Source organism: Etheostoma cragini, chromosome 22 (genome assembly GCF_013103735.1).
Source record: "Etheostoma cragini isolate CJK2018 chromosome 22, CSU_Ecrag_1.0, whole genome shotgun sequence".
Lineage (NCBI taxonomy): Eukaryota > Metazoa > Chordata > Actinopteri > Perciformes > Percidae > Etheostoma > Etheostoma cragini.
Window position 1 is genome coordinate 14,187,610 of NC_048428.1, and position 23,135 is coordinate 14,210,744.

At 41.8% G+C, this 23,135-nt stretch overlaps 2 long non-coding RNA genes across 2 annotated transcripts; one reads left to right on the plus strand and one right to left on the minus strand.

Annotated features, from left to right (window-relative positions):
- Positions 1–5,123: 5,123 nt before the first annotated feature.
- On the minus strand, positions 5,124–12,597 carry LOC117937609. Its single transcript, XR_004655195.1, has 3 exons — positions 12,457–12,597; positions 8,311–8,313; positions 5,124–5,138 (listed from the first exon to the last, which is right to left on the minus strand). It is a non-coding gene; the product is annotated as an uncharacterized LOC117937609 (long non-coding RNA).
- Positions 12,598–12,615: 18 nt separating this feature from the next.
- LOC117937608 lies at positions 12,616–22,213 on the plus strand. Its single transcript, XR_004655194.1, has 3 exons — positions 12,616–12,843; positions 21,241–21,243; positions 22,202–22,213. It is a non-coding gene; the product is annotated as an uncharacterized LOC117937608 (long non-coding RNA).
- The last annotated feature ends 922 nt before the right edge of the window (positions 22,214–23,135 follow it).

Below are 23,135 nucleotides of genomic sequence, written 5' to 3' on the forward strand. Positions count from 1 at the left end.
GCTATGCAATATTTATTTCCTTTAAAAAAATGTAAATGCATAACATCATTGCATTTGTGAATTATTGCCAGTCAGTGGGTCCATCTGTCCACAACTTTGATCCAGCCTGAATTATCTCAACCACTACTGGATGGATTCCCATGACATTTTGTATTCCTGGTCCCCAGAGGATGATCCCCTGACTTTTCCTCCAGTGCCACCACAAGGGTGACCTTTGTAGTTTGAGAATAATGAAATGTCTCAAAATCTTAGATGGATTATAATTACATTTCGTGCACACATTGATGTTCCTGTCAGGATGAATTGAAATGACTTAAGTGTTTGCAATTTCATTGAATTTTGAAGCCCTGACTTTCTCACAGTTCACATAGTTCCGGGAAAAAAATTGCTGCAGTACTTTGTGTTGAGTACTAATTAGCAAATCCTAGCATGGGAACCTACTAAACTTGGATGATGCATTTTTATTTCTTTAAAGATGATCCTCCTCTCTTCTCTTTACCATCTGTGTGACTTTCATGTCAAACTCCCCCTGCTGCTCTACCATCTCCTTCCCTGTTTGCTGCTGAAGCAGAACTGGACTTGATGTTCAGTGGTTATGACACATCTCAGTTGCCCTCCTGTAAGGCAGCCTCCTCTTTTTCTGCACTCCACAATACAGTATGCATTTGTGTGTGCGTGTGTGTGCACGTGTGCACCCACATAGAGAGAGACAGACAGACACAGTGTGGTAAACAGACGGACTGGCAGACTGGTCATCTACTTGTCTGCTTCAGACTCTCCAAACAATGCCTTTTTTTGACTACTCTGTGTACTTGCAAGTTTGATAAAGGAGGGAGTTTGCCTCCTGTTATCCGAGAGTGTGTGCTCTGCCTGAGCATGTGGAGCGAGTCACATGTTCTTCGCCGTGCTTTCCAAGCCTGTCTGCTCACCTGGTGGTTGCCATGGGAACAGCCAGACAGCGGCAGACTTTGCACCAGCCTCCTCAGGGGATTGTGAGAACAGAGAGGAGGTTTAAGTGCAAGGAATCTCTTTGGGTCTTTAAAAAAAGCTTTTGGGAAAACGTCATGCTTTTTAGGGCTGTTAATTCTTCAGGACTTTTTTAATCTTAAATTTTAATAAGGACTCTTTGTTCTAAGCCATAAAGTTTCAAAACACCTTTTAACAATCGTCTTTATATGAATATCCCACTGTGTGCTTTTGGGTATTTTAAACAAAGGGAGCAATTTTTGCACACACGATATACAGTTTATTACATCTCCCTAATAGTGTCATAGCAGCACATTTACGTTTAAAACATGCTTTGTAGTCTCTCAGTATGTCACTGTCTGATCATTTGCATTCCCGAGAGGGGGGTACAGAAAAGCTCTGTTGTCCTGTTTTTCCTGTGTCCTAAAGACAACCTGCAGCTGGACTGGGGCGCTGAGCACTGCTGCAGCACTAAGCACTTGTTCTTGTAGTTTAGGGGATTTTTCCCCCTAAATTGTGCCTCCAGTTTGTTATGCTGACGCTTGAATAGCAAGATGTTCCCAGCTTTATCGCAGTAGTTGCACACTTCTCTCCTTTGTATTTTGCCAGCTGCCCTGAGAGAAGGAGGAGGAGGGGTATTCGGGTGGCTGCAAAGCTGAATGTATGTGGTGTGTGGTTGGTGTGCAATAAATGGTATTTACAGTATGTGAATTGATGAGCTTTTTTTTTTTTTTTTTTAAAGATATTTGTGGCGTTTGCAGTGGTACACTGAGTACTGTGTGTGGTGTCTTTTATGGTACACATCTGAAAGTCTTGTTTGATGGTGTAGATTTTGGCCGCTGTTTATGTTTTGGGCTCGGTTCTGATCTCTACCATGCCTGGAGGGAAACAGAATCGTCCTCCTCCTCTTCCCGCCTATCCTCACCATCCCCTCTCTTTGGCTCCGCCTGCTCCTCCCCATCCCAGCTGCAAGCCCTTTGCATCCAGGGGTGAAGCAGGGAGTAGCAGCAGGAGTGTACAGATGGGAGACAACAGAAAGACTGACAGGGAATGGACACACAAACAAACCAGCAACAACTCAGACATATTCAGATGACATGGTTCGAGACATGACACTGTCGCCCACGCATATGGGATGTCCACAACGCAAACATGTGAGGCTCTCCAGCAGTCCCACAGGCGGGTGGGACACACTCACATAAAGCAGCTCCAGTTCTTGCTTGCTTTCACATGGGGGAGCATGTGAGACAGGCACTCTCTGTTGCCGCTACTTTCACTCTTTCCCACCCTCTTGTCTCTCACTCTATCTGGACAGCTCGGTGAGACTATCACACAGACAGCCAGACCTATACCAGCAAATCATCACATGCTCTGGATGCTCTTTGATCACAGTCTGCGGAGGAAAGAGGTTAACTGACCTCGCCACACATCCCGCCTAAAACTCTGGCTCCTATTGCCCCTTTGTTATTGTGCCCATCTCCCTTGACCTGTGTGCAGGGCTCCTGGGCAAGCCCCCTCCCCCCTGGGCCTCATGGAGGATTGCCAGAGGTCAGTGTGTGATGTGCAGCTGTAGGGCGAATAAGAAGAGGAGGAGGGGTAGAAAGTGCTGACTACGTCGCAACGGCCACCCACATGACGTCACAGTCACAGTTTCAGCTCACAGCATTGTATCTGTGCCAGACTCCCATGCTGCCTCTGTGGTGTAAGCAGCACAGTCTCAGATAAACATTCACAACTTACTGGCTTCTTGGGAGCCAGCCCTGTGTGGGACATTACGTAAAGCTGGATGTAGTACTCATAGTAGTTTCAATAAAGGGATTTTAAAGGATTATAAACAATAGTAAAAAAACAACCAGAAATGTTGTGTTCACTTGTGATGGAAAGAGACTCTTACACTGTTATTCAATATATTTATATTTTTAGGAAAGAATCCTATGGCTGTAATGTATGATTATTTGTATTATGTAATAATTTATCAATTGATAGTCAATAATGTTAACAAACAGTGCCTTTTGCAAGTAGGGCTGGTTATAGATTTTGTTTTTTTGGTGCAAGTACCTAAGCTTTTGTACCAATACCAAAGCAATACTTTTATTACAGAATGTGAACATTTTGTTTCTACAAAAACCCTTTTCTATTTAAAACATGTTTGGCACATGAATCAATAGTGACAAAACTGAGAAAGGGGCTCAACAAAATCACATTGGTACACTGTGAAATATTTGGTTCTAGACCAGGAACCCAACTTTTAATACTTTGTAGTTTTTGATACTTGATGCTAGAAAGAGAGTACTCAAAAGGCATTGAGGTTTCAATACCCTGCCCAAATGGCATGCATAGTACCCAGAGCCCAGGATGACACCCTTGAAATGTGAATTTTGTCCAGGTTATTCAATTTATAGTGATATAAATTAAAAAACAAAACAGCAAATGAGCAAATTCTCAAATTTGAAAAAACCTAATCTAATACCTTTTCTTTTATGTCTTCTTTTGGAAGCAGACGTTTTTCTTTGCATAAACAGATAACATTTTTATCAACCAAAGATACTGCAGAAACTAGCAGCTCTAAAGTCAAGCATAAACATATAGAAATAACAGGAAAATCGACATGTCTCTCAGGCCTGTTTCTCACAAGTAACTGCTGTGAAAATACAAGCTATATCGTCCAAAATGTTATCATAGACTACAGACACAAATCCCTCCTGATATATTGACATTCAACTCTGAAAACCAAATAGACCCGTTCCTCGGGATTGAGGTTCATCCTAAAGAGAGCAAAACAGGGCTGCCAAATTCCTTCCAAGTGTTACGTTAATAAAAGCAGCATTAATAGCGCAAGCAGACTGAATTAATCCCTCGTTATCTGACAAAAACGTTTGCGTTGCCTCCTCTCACCTGTAGAGACGCCAGACTATTACCCTCATTTCCTGCTTACTGTGTGGGGAAAAGATCCCTCAGACTGTTTTCTATCTGTACACATATTCTGGGCTTCCTTCCCAGTCGGCAGGTTGCCCTTGGCACTGCTAGACGTAGTGAGCCCTGGATCCTCCCTGTCCTTTACCTACTTTCCTACAGCTCTGCTCCAGTGTGCCACCTCTGGCCCGCGGACTGAGGCACCCAGGCAAACTGGCACAGTAAAGTACACAGTGAACTAGACGGATTATCTTTGTCGAGGGAAGAGATCAAGACAGAGCATAGCATAACAGTCCTCACCATCAGTATTTCACTCCCTCCGGGGAACCCAACAAAAGTCTCTGATTTACACAGATTCTTATCAGCAGAATACTGTGGTTAGCTCATTTGGATGCTCTGAGGAAAGAACCTCAACAAAAGGGTTTATCCCAGGCATCCTATTCAGATGTTGTACGCCACTGATCAGCCACTGATGTGTCTCTGACAAATTGTAGCCATATCACGCTGATAATCTTATTTCTGGTTGTAAGACAGAAATTGTTGGAACCGGACAAAATTATGAATACATTATGAGAAAGTTTAAAATAAAAGAATTAACATTCATCTAAATAGTGTTGTTGTTGTTGGTGGTGCTTATTGTCACAGTTATCTCAGAGGGAAAAAAAAATCCCATTGGGGTTGTGATTATTGGCATGCGTGCTGTCCAGAAGAAGGGCAATCTGTGCCCCAGGGGGGTCAAAGTTAAGAGGTCACGGCACCCTTTAAGTTGAGTGTGACAGGAAGGTGGTGACAGGAGGTTTGAGGGTCATTCTTGTCTCGGGACCATGATTACGTTTTATTTTTTGTCCCCTTTCCCTGTTAATAATTAAATAACAAAACAGAGAAAGAAATGTGACCACAGTGTGATGCTGTATTCTTTAAATGAATGCCATCCCTTTGGACTTGAATGCTGCTGCACTGACTCTGACCTAATCTGAAAAAAGCACTATCCCACGGCTTTGTGGCTGATTCACTTGAGGCAATGACCGGTTAAGATTACTACAATTCTTGGGGTTTGGCAGTTGCAATCTACAGTAGATTAATCATCTGGATTATTTTTGGATTGTTGCCATGGAGAGCTGGTTTACCATAGGATCTGCATTGTAGCAAGCCCTACTTAACAGAAATGACAGGCATGCATCCTTATTATCACTGCAAATTGGACCCTTATTTTATCCCTTTTCTTATCAATTTAAAATTCTCAAGCTGATGCTGTTACTCTTCAGAATGGAGAGGAGGGTAAAGTGACATTGCATTCCATCACTGCTGCTGCCTGTTGGTGAAAAGCGGGCTTTTAGATTGTTAACAGTGGAGTCATGGTGTCTTGGTCATATGGTTGCCCTGGCAACCAATGCAGACATAGTGGTGCATGAAAACTCTAATAGCAGGGGAAAGGGGGGGGGGGGGGGGGGGGGGGGGGGGGGGGGGGGGTGGTCTGGTTGCTTGGCGACCTGAACTCAGGGAAGTCGCGGGGCACACAGCCAAAGTCTTGTGAACTAGGGGCTCTACGGAGGAACGAGAGGATTATGTCTCTGATTTTAATGTGCCGCACTCCAGATTTGATCTCTGAGAAAACATTTGTGCGTATAATCTGAGAAGCCATCATCCACTTAATTTAAGTAATGTACAAATTCTGAGAAATGAATGGCTACTGTTTAATCTATTTGTTGCTATTTCTGGTGCGCAACAGACTATGGACCATGAGTCTAATAAAAAAGGCTATCTATCTATCTATCTATCTATCTATCTATCTATCTATCTATCTATCTGTCTATCTGACCGGTAATTCTGCTTGTAATTTATTTCTAGTTATTAAAAGTATCTTGTGAATCTGGATCGCTGTTATTATGAGTATATTTCAAAGCTGCCTTTTTGACCCATGTCTTTTGTTCTCTTTTACTGTCAACCCCCACGCATATTAAATGCTCCTTTATGGAGCTGGAGAACAGTAGGCTTACCACACTTTGTCTTCCTAAGGGTTTTGTCCATGAATTAGAACAAGTAGGCTACAAATAGATGTTAATTAAGTAATTAACAAACCTCACAATATATTGTAACAAAGTCAGTAACATACATATGACTGACTTTATGAGCACAGGTCGTCGTACCAGGGACTTCACATGGATTTCAACCTTCTGACTTGGATAATTTAATAGTTACCTAATCTATCAGGTCATTCAATATTAAATTAATATCAGGTCATTTCTGTGAAGGTCTAGCCATCTTCTATATAATAACCACAACCACCACCTCTGTCATTCTTCCTCCTTCACTTCGCTTTAGTTATACTTGTTTGCCACATTGTAACATTTGTGACACACTGGTGTTACAGTGTTTTAACACAACAACATTGTAGCAGTTGTCACAATGTTTTTAATCCGACACAGAGAAAGACACTGTTTGTGTCACCGTGTGAGGAATTATTTGTCAGAGCATTCATGTCATTCATATAAGCAGTGGATTATTCTGATTTATTACAACTTGATACATCCTAAATTGGACAACTTTTTGTCGTTATGATCACATGGCACTCATCATTACTGATGGGGCAAGAAGCATCAGCATTCGGATGATTGGATATGCTGAAAACAAGCCAAACGTTTAGTGGTTTAGAGCTTTATTTAGAGATAACTTTGTTTAACTGAAATAGTGTCAATAATCACTCCTTTTACAGGGAAATTATGAGCACACTCAAGTATGAAAAATTTAACCCCGGATGGATTATTATAACTAATAGAACTGATTGCAAAAACTATGAAAATAAGGACCCATGTTGTATTAACCACTATTGTTTTTGATGTAATGACATAACACTGCATCTACATTTCTAAATAAATTGGACTTATCCTTTAATGCCTTATGTGTTGACAAGGTTAAGGCAGTCCAGTTAGTTGGCCTTGCTTTTTATTATTTTTGTGTTGTTATTTTGACATTTAATTCCTTCATTTGAGAGGACAGATTAGGCAGGAAAGGGGAGAGAGAGGGCAAATGACATGCAGTAGGTCGGAACCGAACCCACAGCTGCTGCGGCAAGCACTGAGCCTCTGTACCTGGGGCTGTTGTTTTAAATGGCAATACATTTGATGAAGAACCCATAATGAACTGCTTAGTATTTAAAACCCATCTCATTCCCAAGTCCTTAACCTGGTACTCAAGAGGGGACTTGACTGGGACTCCAGTGCCACGACTTGAGACTTACTTAGAACGAACACCTGTCACAAGCACACAGAGCGAGGAGGCAGAGAGTGTAGGATTTAGGACCTGTGGATGAGCTTTGTCGTGTCAAAGCACTAATATTATGACTCAGAATGAGATCACCCTCACAATGGATGATAGATGGCGGGGTGCCCTTCTCTCTCCCTCTGGTCGAGCACATGACTCATACAACACAGGAAATGTGGACCATTATGAATGAAGCCTGTCATGACCCTCACTATTATCAACATAATTAGAAAAGGGAATCGTGCACACATTTACTTCTGTGATGATACAAGTGTTAGTTATTATACTAATCAAGAGACACACGGAAGAAAAAGTGATACTAATAAGTGCTTCAGTACAAGCTAAGGTGTTACGGAAGAATAAAAATCATGATCTTTCCTTTCTGATGTCACATTTGCAATTTTATGCAATTATACCTCACATAAGTTACTCGTTATTCTGACTTTTCTATATTAAAGGAACACGCCGACTTATTGGGACTTTAGCTTATTCACCGTTATCCCCAGAGTTAGACAAGTCAATACATAGCCTTCTCATCTCCGTGCGTGCTGTAACTCTGTCTGACGCCCCCAGCATTAGCTTAGCCTAGCACAGATGCTGCAGGTAACCGGCTCTAACTAGCCTACTGCTCCCAATAAATGACAGAATGACACCAACATGTTCCTATTTACATGTTGTAATACCATGATGTTTCATAGAATTCCAACCAAAAATGCTAACTGCTGAATCTGTGGCTACTTGATCTGGATATGGATCCAAATACACCTGTAGCCACCTTCAAGAACCATTGTGTTTGCTCGGAACATTTCGTGAGGATTATTATTATGAAAAAAAGGAGTTAGCCACACAGACCATAAAACGTGTGCTTCAGGATTTGGCCATCCATCGATAGTACAGACCGGACAAAGTGGATCCAAATTCTCTGACAATCCCTCAAAGTCAGCCATGATCACCTGTGTCGTTCGCTACTATAAAGCTATTCACATTGGTTTTGTTGACGGAAGTAACTGTGCTTTTCGGTGTTGTGCTAATCACTCTTTCTTTAACTGTCTATGTAATCACTACGCACAAATAGTAGAAGTAGCAGTGCTTTGCCTTTCTGAGAATATAGTTCCCAGTTAGTGTGCGGTTAGAAGATGGCTGTGTCTCAAATGACCTTTTTATTTGTACACCCTGGGACTATACAAATCACAACATGTAAATAGGAACATAATGGCATTGTTTTTCACTCTATTGGGAGCGGTAGGCTAGTTGGAACCAGTTACCTTCAGGAACTTTGCTAGTCTAAACTAATGCTGGGGGTGTCAGACAGAGTTACAGCATGCACGGAGATGAGAAGGGTATGTTTGAACTTGTCTAACTCTGGGGGGTAACGGTGAATAAGCTAAAGTCCCAGTAAGTCGGCGTGTTCCTTTAAGGAGTATGTGATTTGTATTGAGATAAAAATGGAACATGACAGCATGTGGCCATCCCCATATGTGGGAATGGGTAAATAGGGAGATGATTAAAAAGGAAACGAGATCAGCCATTTTGGTAGATTGGGGTACTTGTGTAATCCTATGACCCTATGGTCTCGGGTGAGCCATTTATAGGAAGTGTTTCCTTTTATATCATTGCCGGCAACAGTGGCCTTTTATCCTTCACAGACAGCAGAGCATTCTGCTAGTTGATGTGTAATGACTCAAATGTGGCCCCAAAATAGATTTTCAACCACTGCATACTCACTGTGATAATGGTAACACTTTACTAAAAGGTATCTACATAAGAGTGACATGACACTCAGAGAACACATTACACTGTCATGACACAGTCATGACACGTGAACCCAACCATAACTTGTCACGACAAAAACAAATGACACTTACCAAAAGAAGCGTTAAATGTCAAATGTTTATGTTTATGAAACGTTCATGACAATGTCATGTCACTCTACAATGGACCTTACATTTGTGTCCTGAATAAAGTCATAATTGTTATTAGTATTATTAGTATGATGTAGATACCTTCAAGTAAAGTGTGAGCATGATTACAGTATGTAGAGCATTCTGAAGTATTAACTTAGTGTTTGGATTTTTTCACAGTTTTAAGGTTTCTTTTTTTGGGGGGGCTTTTTCACCTTTAATTTTTGTGTGGGATAGTTAGGTGAGAAAGTTTAAAGACATGCAGGAAATTGGCATAGTTTGGATTCCAAACCTGGACCTCTGCATTGAGCCTTAAAAGTGCCTGTGCGCCTGCTCTGCCACTTAAACCAACCTGGCCACGGTTTTGAGGTTTTCTTTTCAAAATACCAGAAGCTAGAAACAGGAATCACATTTCCCAAAACAATTATTCAAAAGTTGGTTCAGCTTTCTGGGATTTCTCAGAAGGCTTCTCAGAAAAAAAAACAAGCCTCCAGCTACAGCGCCCTTTGCAAATGAAAGGTTTTGCAATAAGTGATTCTGTTTGCCAGAGCCCGGTCTGCTTGTTTTTGCTCTGAAACGCGATAGCCTCTTGGGACACACCACTCAGTCTTCACCACCTAGGGACTTCTCGGGAACAGAGGGCTGCATCTGCAGAACAAACAGCATGTCGCCTTCCCCGTCTCACTACCATCCTGCCAACTGCCCTCTCTGCTGGTTACCATGACAGCATGGAGAAAACTCCTGGAACCAAAACATTGCTCCAACTCAAAAAAACATTCTTTAAGAACTCATCGCACAGAACGTAGGACGTCGAGTCACATCTGTAACACTGTAAATATCAAACTGGACAAATGTGCATTTTGCAAGTTTCCACAAAGAATGCAATTTGTATAGAAAAAGTCCCCAAGCCTCCTTTTTATTCACAAAAGCACCAGGTGGGACCATAGGGTGGAGGGCTCTAACCTATAATCATACACAAAAGGCTCAGCTGCTCCTTCCCTCACCTACAGACCGTAGCCTCCCCCTTCACCCTGTCAGTGGAGAGTTGCACAACACCGCCTGGCTAGAGTGTCAGTCACCATGGTGATAGAATATGCGCTGACAAATATCTTTTTGGGGGGGATTGTACAAGCAAGGTTTGTGCAAACTGCTAGTGCCTTAGTCTAAGGAAAAGCCTTGGCAAAGCTTGACCAGGGAGCCTCCAAGTCTTGCCAAATATAGGACACAGATCAAGTAGTTTATTTTTTAATCAAAAGTTGATGTGAAAAATTAAAACGGCTGTTTAGAGCGACAGTAGAGCGAGTGTTTCTGCCTAGTCAGACGTAATGCATGATCTTAAGACTATATTTGATCAGAAAAAGAGTGTAGGAGTGTGGGAGGATTTTGTGTTTCATTACAAAGATAGTAAAACTGTGTCACCCTGGTGCTGCTTAGCTAAGGGTTTATTTCAAGTTCAGACTGACTTAAGAGCTGCTGACAATCCGACTGTCACCTTGACTGACTATGTGGAACTAATGCATGCCTGACCCAAGACTCTTTGTCTCTGCAGCTTGCACTCTCTCTCTCTCTCTCTCTCTCTCGCTCTCTCTTGGTCTCTCTCTCTCTCTCTCTCTTGGTCTCTCTCTCTCTCTCTCTCTCTCTCTCTCTGTCATGACTCATATGTGCCTCTGTACGCCCAAACAGACGGATTCATGACTTGATGATTTCTGGGTACGTCGTGAGTCAGCCTCAGTACATACCTCCTCCGTAGTGGTGTGGGCTCAGCAAGTGCTGGCCACCTCCCTGCTTTTGTCATTAGTTCTGTGCTTGAATGTACTGTACTGTAGCCACAATTGAAAAGAATCTTGTATGTATTTCAAAAAGTTTCAATGTCATATTGGAACAATTAGTCTTAAGGGGTAGAAAAATTCCAGCAGCAAAACTTTTACACAACAAAGCAGAAACGTTAAACACTAAGAGAGGGAAAAATGATGTAGCAACAACTTCTTAGTTAATAAAAGCTATCCTACAAAACAAGAGCACAAAATCAAAATGTCAACCTGCTGGTGGCGCTAGATGAAAATCCTCTGGGAACCAATAATCTCTATACAGAATGTCATGGCAACCCATCCAATAGTTGATGTTTCAGTCTGGACCAAAGTGGTGGACCAGCACCAACATAATCATACAGTACACTAACTCATCTATAAAATGCATGGTTGGTTCAGATTTTCCTAAGACCGAGTTCAACTGCCCGGCAAATAACTAAACACCTTACATATTTTACAGAGGACTGAGAAGGCTTTGTTTTATTGGTATTCTATTACACACACACACACGCACACACACACACACACACACACACACACACACACACACACAATTTGCTAAACACTCTAAGATCATGGTCGTCTAGTTAACAAATGTCAAAACTAGCCGTGTGTGTGTGTGTGTGTGTGTGTGTGTGTGTCAAGCCCCCACTACTCTCAAAACAGCTGTGTTTGCTGAAAGCAAAATGACAGATCTGGCACATTTGCGTGTTGCTGAATATGACGCAACAGAAGAGAGGACAGATTACTTTTCCATTGAAAACAGACTTTCACTCTCTCTCATTGAATACATTCTATTCGTGACTCAGTTACTAGACGTATGTTACTTACAAGCTCAATTTGAATTGGTACTGTAGAAGAGCCACAATCAAAGTAAGCAACTATATTGGAAAGAATGCTCTTGTGTGTAACAAATTAACTTTTGGTTGGTTTTATTTAAAGAAAGAAATAAAACAGGGATTTGGTGTTGTTCATTTTGAATGATGTTTAAAAATGAATTGATATCTAATGGAGAAATTCAACATTTAACTTAAAATAGCTAAAACGTTTTTTGTGGTTTGGGGGGAAAATCAGTAAAAACCCCAAGACAATGAAACCCCCCTGACAGTGAGTTATTACTAAATTAGTAATGGTTGATTCTTCATGAAACAACTTAAATTGTATGTTCTTCAGAATTTTTCTAAATAATTTTTGTTATTTTTTAGTTAACTTGGATAGCCTTGACCACAACACAAAAAGCAAAAACTGGGTCATAGCACTAATTAATATAGAGCTAGAGAAAGGGGACTTTGTGGGGTTCTCCTTCCTAAAGTACTTAAAGTGATGGTTTGGAGTAATTTCACCCTAGGGTGGACAAACAACCCGTACAGAAGCTTTTTTAAACCTGGGTCGAACAATGGGCGTGTTAGCGTTAACAGCTGATTAGCTTCGTGCCGACGCTGATGGAACCACAGGTGTATCTCGTAAATTACCCCACTAATAATGCCCAAATTGATACCAAACTTCTAAAGTAGTACAAATAGGTTATGTACTCATAAAACAATGGATTGGGAAGTACATCAGGAGTCACTTGCCTGCTGGCATCTGCTCTCTGCTGCTACGGCTACTGGCAGTAAGAATGCTTAGGGACGTCTACAAATTACAACACCGAAAAGAGATAACACAAGCTTATTTATTAATTTATTGATTAAATTAGCTAGTGTCTCCAACCTTACCTCAATTATAATGTGTCTCCCACTAGTTGTACTACAGCACTTACTTTTAAAAAATAAGTTCATAAAAATAATTTTGTTCTCTTTTCGGTGTTGTAAGTTGTAGACGTCCCTAAGCACTCTGACTGCCGGTAGCAGTAGCAGCAGGGAGTAGAGGCCAGCATGCAAGTGTTAAATAGACTCCTGGTGTACTTAAAAACTTTACAATTCATTGTTTTATGAGTACATAACCTATGTGTACTACTGTAGAAGTTTGGTATCAATTTGGGCATTATTAGTGGGGTGATACACAGTTGGTTCCATTAGCGCCCGCACTAAGCTAATCATCTAATAACGCTAACTCGCCCATTGTTCGAACTAGGTGAAAAAAGCTTCTGGGGGGTTGTTTGGCTCGAGATTGGGGTGCAAAGGACCCTAAAATGAAATTACCTCAAACCTTAACTTTAAATTTGTCTCTAAATCAAAAGCTAAGGCTTATTTTATAATCACCTTTCGTGTAACGCCGTGGGAGGTGGTCCAATGCTTTGATTGCGTAGGATTTCTCCCAGCATCACTGCAGTAAATCAGGGCTCCCTGAGCTGATGTAAAAAATATTAGTGTGCCATTACCCAAATGGTGCTGTTACCTCAATAAAGCAGGAGAAGAGAGGATCCCATTTTTATGAAGAGCAGGCACTACAGACCGGCCACAGTGTCGCAAATAAAATAAGTTTATGTTCGCCTGTAGATGGGCTCATCAAGTATCTCTACGTGGTTTATTCATAAGATAACTGCTTGTGAAAGGAATGGCAATCTTGTGGTTCATAAATCTGCACAGACTGTCTGAATGCTGATGACTGCCCTGTTTAAAGCTCTATCGGTGTGTTTTATTGACTCATCATCTGCAGTCTGTGGCACCACACCTGCCTGGGGTATTCTCATGTCTGTTCCTTCAGTTTATGTCTTTAATGACTGGTGTTTCTATGACTTGTTATCCCCCCCCCCCCCCCCCCCCCCCCCCCCACACACACACACACACGCACACACACACACACACAGACTGGCCTCTTAACAACGACGTTATTCAATCCTCCTTGCTCTTTCCCCAGCGGGCTTGTCCCGGGCCCAGCCGCTCCACTCCTTTTGAGAGAGATTTTAGGCTCCTCTGACTCGCTCTCTCCCAATTAGCTGATCACAAAGAGGCGGGTCAGGGGTCAGGCTCCAGGAGAAAGGTTACCCTTCTCCTTTATAGGCAATGAGCCCTATCATGTTGGGAAGAGGCTGGTTTTCTTAACTTGATTATTTGATTAGGGACAATTGGCTTCTAGATAGATATAGATTTACAGACCATAAGGATACTGATAAAAACAAGAGCTGTTAATCACAGCTTTGGGACAACCATTTTCATTATTGAGTAATCTTTAAATTATTGTTTCCATAAATCAATTCATCACTTGGTCTATACAATGCCATTAAATGGCCATGGTGAGTTCCATGGTGACATCTTTAAACTGTCCCAATTCCACAAGATATTCTATTTACAGCGCCAGTTGGCTCGACACACTATAGTGCTTTGGACCAACAACCGTGTCTGCATTCAGAACATCGGCCTCTGGTGATCTGGGAACTTGCTGATACATAGTGATGTGCTAGTGGCATGCTGTGATGTACAGACAACCCAGGCGATCTTATTGTGTCTGTCACTCTGTCTCCCCGGAGCATGTCTGGTATGTAAACACTGAGGTGCCACATGATTGGAGAAAAATGCTCATCACAATGTCTACTTAAGCCTGTGGAACGTGTGAATCACACAAACACACAGGAATGTGCACCTACACCTAAAACGCATGCACACATGAAAAAAAAAATGCTCTAACTGGTGAAAACACAATTAACTGACAAAACAAAAAAAGAAACTCATGGAGCATTTTAAGGACTATTTAATATGTGTAAATATTTATGTTTGATGTGTTAAAGCAACAATCTTCATAATGTCCACTCACCTGAGAGAAATCATGCTATAAAATAATAAAGATAAATCCAAAATATATTAACTAATTAAATAAATACATGTGGCCCCTGCCTCTGGTCTTCTACTGAAGACAAAACATTTCTGTCCCCGTCCAGCAGAAAGCCTAAAGAATGTAGGTGTCAGGGGTCTACTTACTTGCAACATCCCAGGTTGAAGTCCAGATGTGGGTTTTTGTGCGGCTCGTAAAAAACAACACAGGATGGATAAAAAGAGATGAACTCATTCATAAAAAGAAACACAAGATTCAATTTAAGTTAGAGACAAGAAAATGACCAATCATAGCAAATAGTAATGGTATATGGTTAGATTTAATGATAAATGCTCTGCTTAACGCTAAGTAATGAGAATTCTGGAAGAACTATTCCCTGTCTTAATAAACACAATAAATCAATAAAACCAAAAACTTAAGACAGATCAGCCCAGTAATGTGAACGGGTGTCAGGTTATAACATCACGTTGGACACCTGCATGGATATAAAAACAGCAGATGAATGACCCAATGTTTGTAAAGAATTATTAAAACAGCTGATGCTAATCAGCTGATGTTAATGCAACTTTAATGCTCTGTCTAAATTTAAGGCTTAGCTCTATTTTAGTAAGCCATAAATACCATGGTGCACTTTATCTGATTTAATCTTGTTGCATGTCTGAATATGCATGATATTGATCAAAATGCTCTGTTTTACATTTTGCTGACATCTAAGGCATTTCAACATTTCAGTTTTGATTAGCTGAACTCAAAGATCTAAGACTTTTTCTACGTAGTCAAAAGGCTTATTTCTCTCAAACAATGTTCACAAATCTGTCTAAATCTGTTTTAGTGAGCACTTCTTCTTTCCTGACATAATCCATCCACCTCACAGGTGTGGCATATCAAGATGCTGATTAGACAATATGATTATTGCCCAGGTGTCCCTCAGGCTGACCACAATAAAAGGCCACTCTAAAATGTGCAGTTTTACTATGTGTGTGGAGGTTTCCAAAAACCAGTCAGTAAAAAAAGAAAGAAAAGAAGGTGCTGGATATTAGGAGCCCGTCCCACCACATTTTTGAGAGAAATAAGCTTTTTTTGAACATGCCATATGCTCAGTTGCTTTTGTAAAAACTTGGTGACACAAAAGTGAAATGTACTTACTGTATTTATGTTTAAAACCTAACAGGTCTTATTGATTGGTTTAGGATGGCATGTGAGGCAACCAGGAGATTTGTTTTTATTTCTTTTTCCTCTTTGTTTCTACCGAACAGAAGCATGCTGCACCTGAGTATTCAACATGATCAACTGAGCCCCACACTGCACCCACAGGATCACGGACCACAAAGCAGTAACCACTAATGCTGAACAGATGTTCATCAGCTGCCGACCGAAATGGGATGAACTCTTTCTGCATGGGGGCTGGTTTCATTGCGGCTTCAACTGCAGTAAGGCGCCACTGCAGTTTATTTGCTTGCTGCGGTATAAAATCACATGATAACAAGGTAAACGGTCATGACCTAAATTTAATGCCTGGTTCCACAGCAAGCGAGATAGGTGTGTAACGTAGGACACAAATTCTTCAACAGGCTGTGTGTGAGGGGTATTTGGATCAGGCTACTGTTTTTAATGTCTCTGGGCTTTGACCGAGATCTGGTATCTGCATCTCGTCCTACATAGTAAATGTGATTCTGTGACCCACAAAGAGATGGAGTTCCTGTGACACAGATGGGTCATGTGGGAGGACAAGGACGACAGACTTGAAAAATTAAAACTAGAAAAAGGAGAGTGGGTTTACTCAGAATTAAGAGTAACTTCCGTTTTCTTTTCTGTAACGTGGGCCGGAATTTAGTATGAGTGTTTGGCTAGCTGGAAGCCTTTAACTGGCCGGACAGCAGTTTGGAACCTACATTACCATATCATTAGCATTTTTCACTGGGGATATGAGTTATCAAACCGTACAGCAATCAGTGAGGGGGAGAGAGGAAACCTTAATCAGCCAGGGGATATGAGGACATATGGCTGGCTGATTAGACAAGCATTCACCTGCTGACTGAGATCCACATCCTGAATTAAGATGCCTCGGTCCCAGCAGGAGAGGGATGGCATCCAGAGCTGCTGAATGCAACTGCTAACGACATGCATCTCCTTAGCCAGATCAAAACCCTGCTTATAATTCAGGGTCATACTGTACGAAGGAGAAAGCTCAGATGCTCCCCACAAGAGAAACGTATCTCACAGCCGCTAGGTTACAGGATGTGAATTTGTTTTTCACAACATGTAAGTGACACAGACAGTGTGGGTCACTAGACCTTATTCTGCGTGTTAAGAGTGGCTGTCCTATCCAGAGCCATTTGATTGACTTGATGCAGGTCATTTACTGAGGTGACCCCAAAAGTAGCTCAGACTTACTTTGTATTGCATGAGCTTACAGATGGATGTAATAACAACTGCTACTTTTCACTGTCCCTGCAGTGTGAATTTTCCCAGTCGGGAACACTTTTTTCCAATTATTCCGACACCACATGAATGCAGCACAAATGGCCTGTCTTACAATGTTAACGAAGTGAAAAATAATAGCAGTTTTATTATGTAACTGACTTCCTGTGACTCTTCTTGTGCCACTGTTACAATTGTAGTAATTACTATCATTGCATAACTGTCACTTGTGGCCATAGTGGCTGCTTTTCTACAAAAGTTACAGATTATGAAGTCGTGCTTTAAAGTGAAACTATGTAACTTTTGATGCACATCAGCTACAGTTGGAGGGGAACGCATCGTAACACTAGCAAGAGTAGAGACTCATAAAGTCAGCAATCTGGCTCAGTAATGCCAGTTACACAAAAAGCAATAGCAGCCTCTGAGTGTACTGCAAAGGTGTGTTTAAGTTTGTGTGAGTTCAGTTTTTCTAAATTTCTACTTTCAAACATTACAAAGAGCCATTTTAATGTGTACGGTATCCTGAGAATCTCAAAGACTTAATATCCTTGACTTGTTTTATTAATTGACAATAAGGCCATGCCGTGTGTGGAATGGATAACTTTTGTGATTTTATAAATAATTCTAGTATATTTTTTGGAAAGTGTTCACACATAAAACACCCACATGATACTAATCCAGTGATTTATACATATAAAATAATCTAATATAGCCACAAATCAATCTTTTTTAGTGATTTGCATCAATGCCCACAATCACCTAACACAACTAGAGATTTTAAATACTTATCTTATTTGAAATAACTATCTTGGCATGGCAGGTATATTGTCATATTGCCTTCTTCTAATTATCACTCTGAATCTGTTTTGGGGGATGAATTCTTAGGTTCTCTGATGTGAGCCAAGTCCTCATCTCCCCCCTCACGCTGACCCTTCCTCTAGAGGGCCTCCTCACATTCAGAGTTACATTCCCTTAAGAGGACATGCAATCAGTACTTATTACACGCACAGGGAAAGGCAGGGGGAAATAAGTAGGGCACGCTAGCATTATCTGTTTTTCATGCCGTGAAGTTGGTTCGGAGCAAAGTCAACAAGGGTTGCATGTCCACTGGGGGATGTCAGGGGTGGTAAAGGCTGTAGACAGCGACATGTCTTAATATATACTGGACTGAGGAATGACACCCTGTATTCAAAATCCTGCCGCACACAAGAAGGAACACCTTTTGAGTGATGCAAGCAGCTGAGTTTTTGAGATATTCCATATTTAACACAAAACATTATTCATTTATATCAACTGGTCCTTTGAAGTTTAAATTTGTCTGTGTTCTTTGAAATTCCGAAAAGCATTTCCTCTGCATGAGCTTCTTGCTTTTTTTGGAGTGGATTTATTTTGAATGACTGGGGAATGCCTTGAATCTGCCGATGTTCAGGTATGGTGAGAGCTGTCCAAAATAACAATCAGTCAACAGATGGTCCACTGACCTCCCCATATGTGATTAGGCTTTTTAGTAAGGGCTTTCAGCATATCTCTCACTTGCTGCTTATTATACTATCCACGGCTCAGTGTTTAAAGAGACAGGCACTGGCACAGATTCATCTCACTGCATGACGCAGTGCATGCATCTGTTCTTTGGCTGCTGATGTCCGAGAAAAAGGAGCTCCTATAGCATAACAAAGGAAAACTGAAAAACGTGTTTTTGTCTTTCTTTTGGAGTTGTGAAACATTTGTCATTCAAATAGATAATGACTTTGTCAAATATAGGGGAGAATTTCAAACTTGTAGGGACAGTCTTTTGTCTCATAATCCCAATAATCTTAATGAAATCCCTCAGTATCGACGTGGATTAAGCATTCAGTTGAAGATCCAGCCGGCCCGTTATTAAATGTTAAAGGGGCGTCAGCCTAATTAGGCGAATACGTCCACTCCTGGGACACTCCTGGGTGAGAAGCCTTCCTGCTGGCAGAGTCCCGACCACCAAGCAAGAACGCCGTGGCTCTTGTGTAACTCAGCCTCTCTTAAAACCTCTTCCAGGGCTCTTTGCCCAGGGTTCAATTATTTATCAAGCACCAGCTTGGTTCAGGAACCGTTGGACTAAATGTTACTTTTGTTGCTTTCTGCTGCTGTATTAATACACATTACTATTGCACTGAGCCCTAAAAAAATACATGACTCAACTAGTGAGTTAAGACATTTATCACCCAAGTGTCATAACTGGTGGAACAAGGTTAAATGAGCAATTGAGTCTGTTTGTCATGTGAGGGTCAGTCAGAGGGGACAGAACAAAGAGCAAAAATTGTTATACCTAATGCTGTCTCACACACTGTACATTTTTCACTGTTAATGTGGCATCTCAGCCTTTCTTTGCACGATCCAAAATCCTTTCACATCTCTTGTTTGCAGGAAAAACTTCCAAACAAGGCAGTTATTTTTCTTTTTTATGCAATCTCTTTTTTTCCATGATAACAGATACAATGGTACCATTCATCAGGCTACACTCAGTGCTAATTTATCTGTAGGCAATGTGCTCCATTTCACTCTCTGTGTCTGCCTTTAGAAAGCCTTCTCCCCCTCCACGCTCCCACCCCACCCCCCTCCATCTCCTCTACTTCCTCCTGTTCAGCAAAATGCTGATATGTGCGTAAGAGTGCTTATTTTTCTCATCCATTACCAGATTAATTAAAGTGTGGCTCTTGCCAATGCCCAGACGGATTCTCAATACTTCAAATGAGCTTAATCACCATGCACTTCCTAATCTCGTGCTAATTTAAAGAATTGCCTTAAACATACTGATGACTGGACTCTCCCAACTTTCTACCAGAGAGCTTTATCTGGAAAATGTTCTGCTCTGACTAGTTCCACTCTGGCACCATCAACCGCTCTACTGTATTTCATGTCACGTAGAGCTATTTGACAGGTTTTTTTTCCGTTTGGATACGGTGCTTAAATATATTACTGTGTTCTGTGACATGTAATGCTCCCTTTGCATGGGGATAGGCTTGTGTTCTTGGGAGATAGTGCGCTGCATGCTGCCTTCTAAAGCGGGGTGGTGTGTGTGTGTGTGCGCACACTTAAAGGCAAGCATTCTTGTAGCTCTTTGTTGTCCACATGTCATGATGGATTTGGTCATTGCCAGCAGTGAGCGAGGCTGACACGAGAGCATGCAGTATGCCTCAAGGAAAACACAAGCTCAGCCTATTGTGCCTATTTCACAGCACTTATTCCTCACTGCAACATCCCACTGTCTAATGTGCTCACTGTAGAATAATGCAGATTCAATCACAACCGGCATAAATCGTTAAATCGTATAGCTCCTCAACTGATATGCCATTTTCATCCTCCTTCATTCATTTTGATTAATTGGTGCTTTATCGCTTCATTAATTGTTTACAATTGTGTGTTATTTTAGTATTCCCATGACTAAATAATCTAACTGGGTGCTTATTCAAATTCATGTAATGCTTCCAGGCTAATTAATCAGCTAATTCCAGACGGGGACACATATGCCACACGGATATCTTTGAGACCAAAAGATTAGAGAATAAATAAATGATTAATGGATAAATTAATCTTGATTGATGAAGTAAATATAAATACACATGAAGTATTGAATGTTATGTTTCAGGTGTTGGATTACTCATAGTTTTCCCCGTGCTTTCATACCTGAAAAATGGCAGCTGATGCCAGATGTGACCAGGGGTCTCAACGCCCTGACCCACAATCCTCTGCTACTCTGTTACACCAAATCCACAGAAAGAGCTAGTAATCCTCTCCATACTCCCAAATCCGCCAGCTCATATTTGCATAAAGATATCAAAGAGACTGAAAGGGAGCAGCGCAGGGTTTAGGGTATATATTCTGCAATGTGCTTCTCGTCTCTGCCACTTAACAATGCCCCACAATGTCTCCCTTCTCACCTGTTTCTCCTTAATTTTTAGTCCACTTTCTAAACAGAGGAGGTCCCTGGAGTCTTTTCTGAGGATGCTTGTACAACCGCATGATAGATTTGTTGAAAGTGGAAAATGGCCTGATTCATCAGCAAGGACAAAATCCCTATTGATGCCATCCGTCTCTGACAATTGAAAAGCCCCCCAAATAAATCATTCATCCTGCTGTCAGGTAATGTAATGTGTGAACAACATGCATGCACAAGACACTTAATGGACCCTCGATGGGGGGAAATAGCTGGGAATCGACCCATCCTTGCAGCCTGTGTGTTTGGAGGGATGGGGTGTGTGTTCGCATGCCTGTGTGTGTGTGAGGTAGTGTTTGCAAAGGAGAATGGCATTGGCCTTGCCTTTGGTTTATGCATGGCCGGCTATGTTCAGGCCTAAGGGCAGTGCAAGAGAGGAGAGAGTGGGGTCACATTCTGCTGCTGCTGGGTGGAAGCCCACTGGATTGCCTCTGCCGTGCTGCAAACACCCCCAAGGCTCATGCAGAGGGACAGAGTATGTGTGCATGCTCCCCCCTCCCACACCCATCCACACCCCCCAAGCACCATCTGCTACCCCACTACTGAGCCACTCAGGATGGGGCCTGAGGAGGGGCAGCTGGGGGTGCTGCAGGGGAGGAAGTACTTAAAGTAGCCCCAGCACTGGCTCTCTGCTTCAAATTTATCCTGCTTGATTCTGTTCCAACAAGATGTACTCAGACCTGCGCACAAAACCCAAAGCGTCCAATTGCAATATTGGACATTAGATCCTGTTTAACACAATGTGGGAAATGTGATGGGCTGTGTAGACTCCTCCTGAGATCAGGATAGAATTACTGAGAAAGGGCCAACACAACGTAATCCTGCTTTCACAATGCAGCCGTGCACTGGTCCTTTACAGCAGCCACTGGGGGAGGCACTGATGATTGTTCATTAGCAGACTCAGTAGGAGCTTGCACTCGACCAACCTACTGAACATCCCGGATTAGTCTCTGCTTCTCTCCCACAGCCAAACCTGACGCACATTCAGTAGTTGGTTCATATTTTATTTTCACAGTTGCATGTGTGAGTGTGTCTGTGAGCACACATAGCTCATGAGCAGAGCCTAAAGTCATTAATGTTAATGTGTGTGTGCGCATCCCTCACTATTCCCCGTGCGACTCTATATATAGGGCTGTAATGATAGCCAGCTCGGGGAGATGAGAGTAGTGAATTAATAAGCCTTGGTAGAAGATCTCAGCACTGTCTCTAGACAATGCCGAGGCTCTCTGTGGAAAAGAATCAGAGATGAGATGTTAAGAGACTTTTTTTTCTCATTTCGCTTTCTGCTTTTCCGCTGAAAGCTGAACATGAATTGATTTCTGGTGCAGGGCACAAATGGTTCCAGTTTAGTTGGAGACTCATTTTTGGCTCAGATGCGTCTTGAGATTCTGAAGCGAAAGTCTAATTTATTGATGAGGCCGGGGGAGCACTTGGTCACATTGTGATGAAAGGAGTTTAAGGGTTAAATTAAGGATTAAGTTGCATTGTCCTCAAGGTTTTGGAAAAGCAGGGCCAAACAGCTGACTTTCTTTTCACACTATTATTATGAAGTGCAGAACAAAAGAAGGCAAAAATGAAAATATGTGTTGAGTATGACCAGAATTAGGGGAGAAGCAACTCCAGGCAGAGCCAGTATTTTCTCTCTGTCCTCATGTTACCTTCAGTCGGTGTGATTTGAGGACAGGACCCCTCCTAATGTTCCGCTCCTGTGATGCTTAGCCAGACGAGCCAATGTCCAACCAGAGAGGGTGAGACGAGGATAAGATGCCCCCGTTGCTAGGAGTGATTGACTGTCTCTGTCTCCACTGGGAGAGTATACGTGTGTGAAGCGAGGACAACCCACAGCTCTCTGGTTGCCGGAGTTTTATGACATTCTGCGTATTGACCCTGGAGATGCAGCAGCCACAGTCCAGCTTCCAGTGACCTGGCGTATGGGTGGCAAATCCGTAGCCTCTGTGTTAGCAGTGTCATATCCCCCAGATATGTATATGTGGTTGGCTGCCAAGCTTGTTGGGTTCATTGGAATGTTATATACATTTAGTTTTATGATTTTCTTGAAAACAAAATCGGTAAAGGGTATTTTGTGTAACAGAGATAATAAAGTGAAAAATAAAAGGAAACTAAGGGCAGATTCCCCCTCCATGAACTTTGGTCAGTTGTAACCAGTGCTCACAAGTTTCTAGC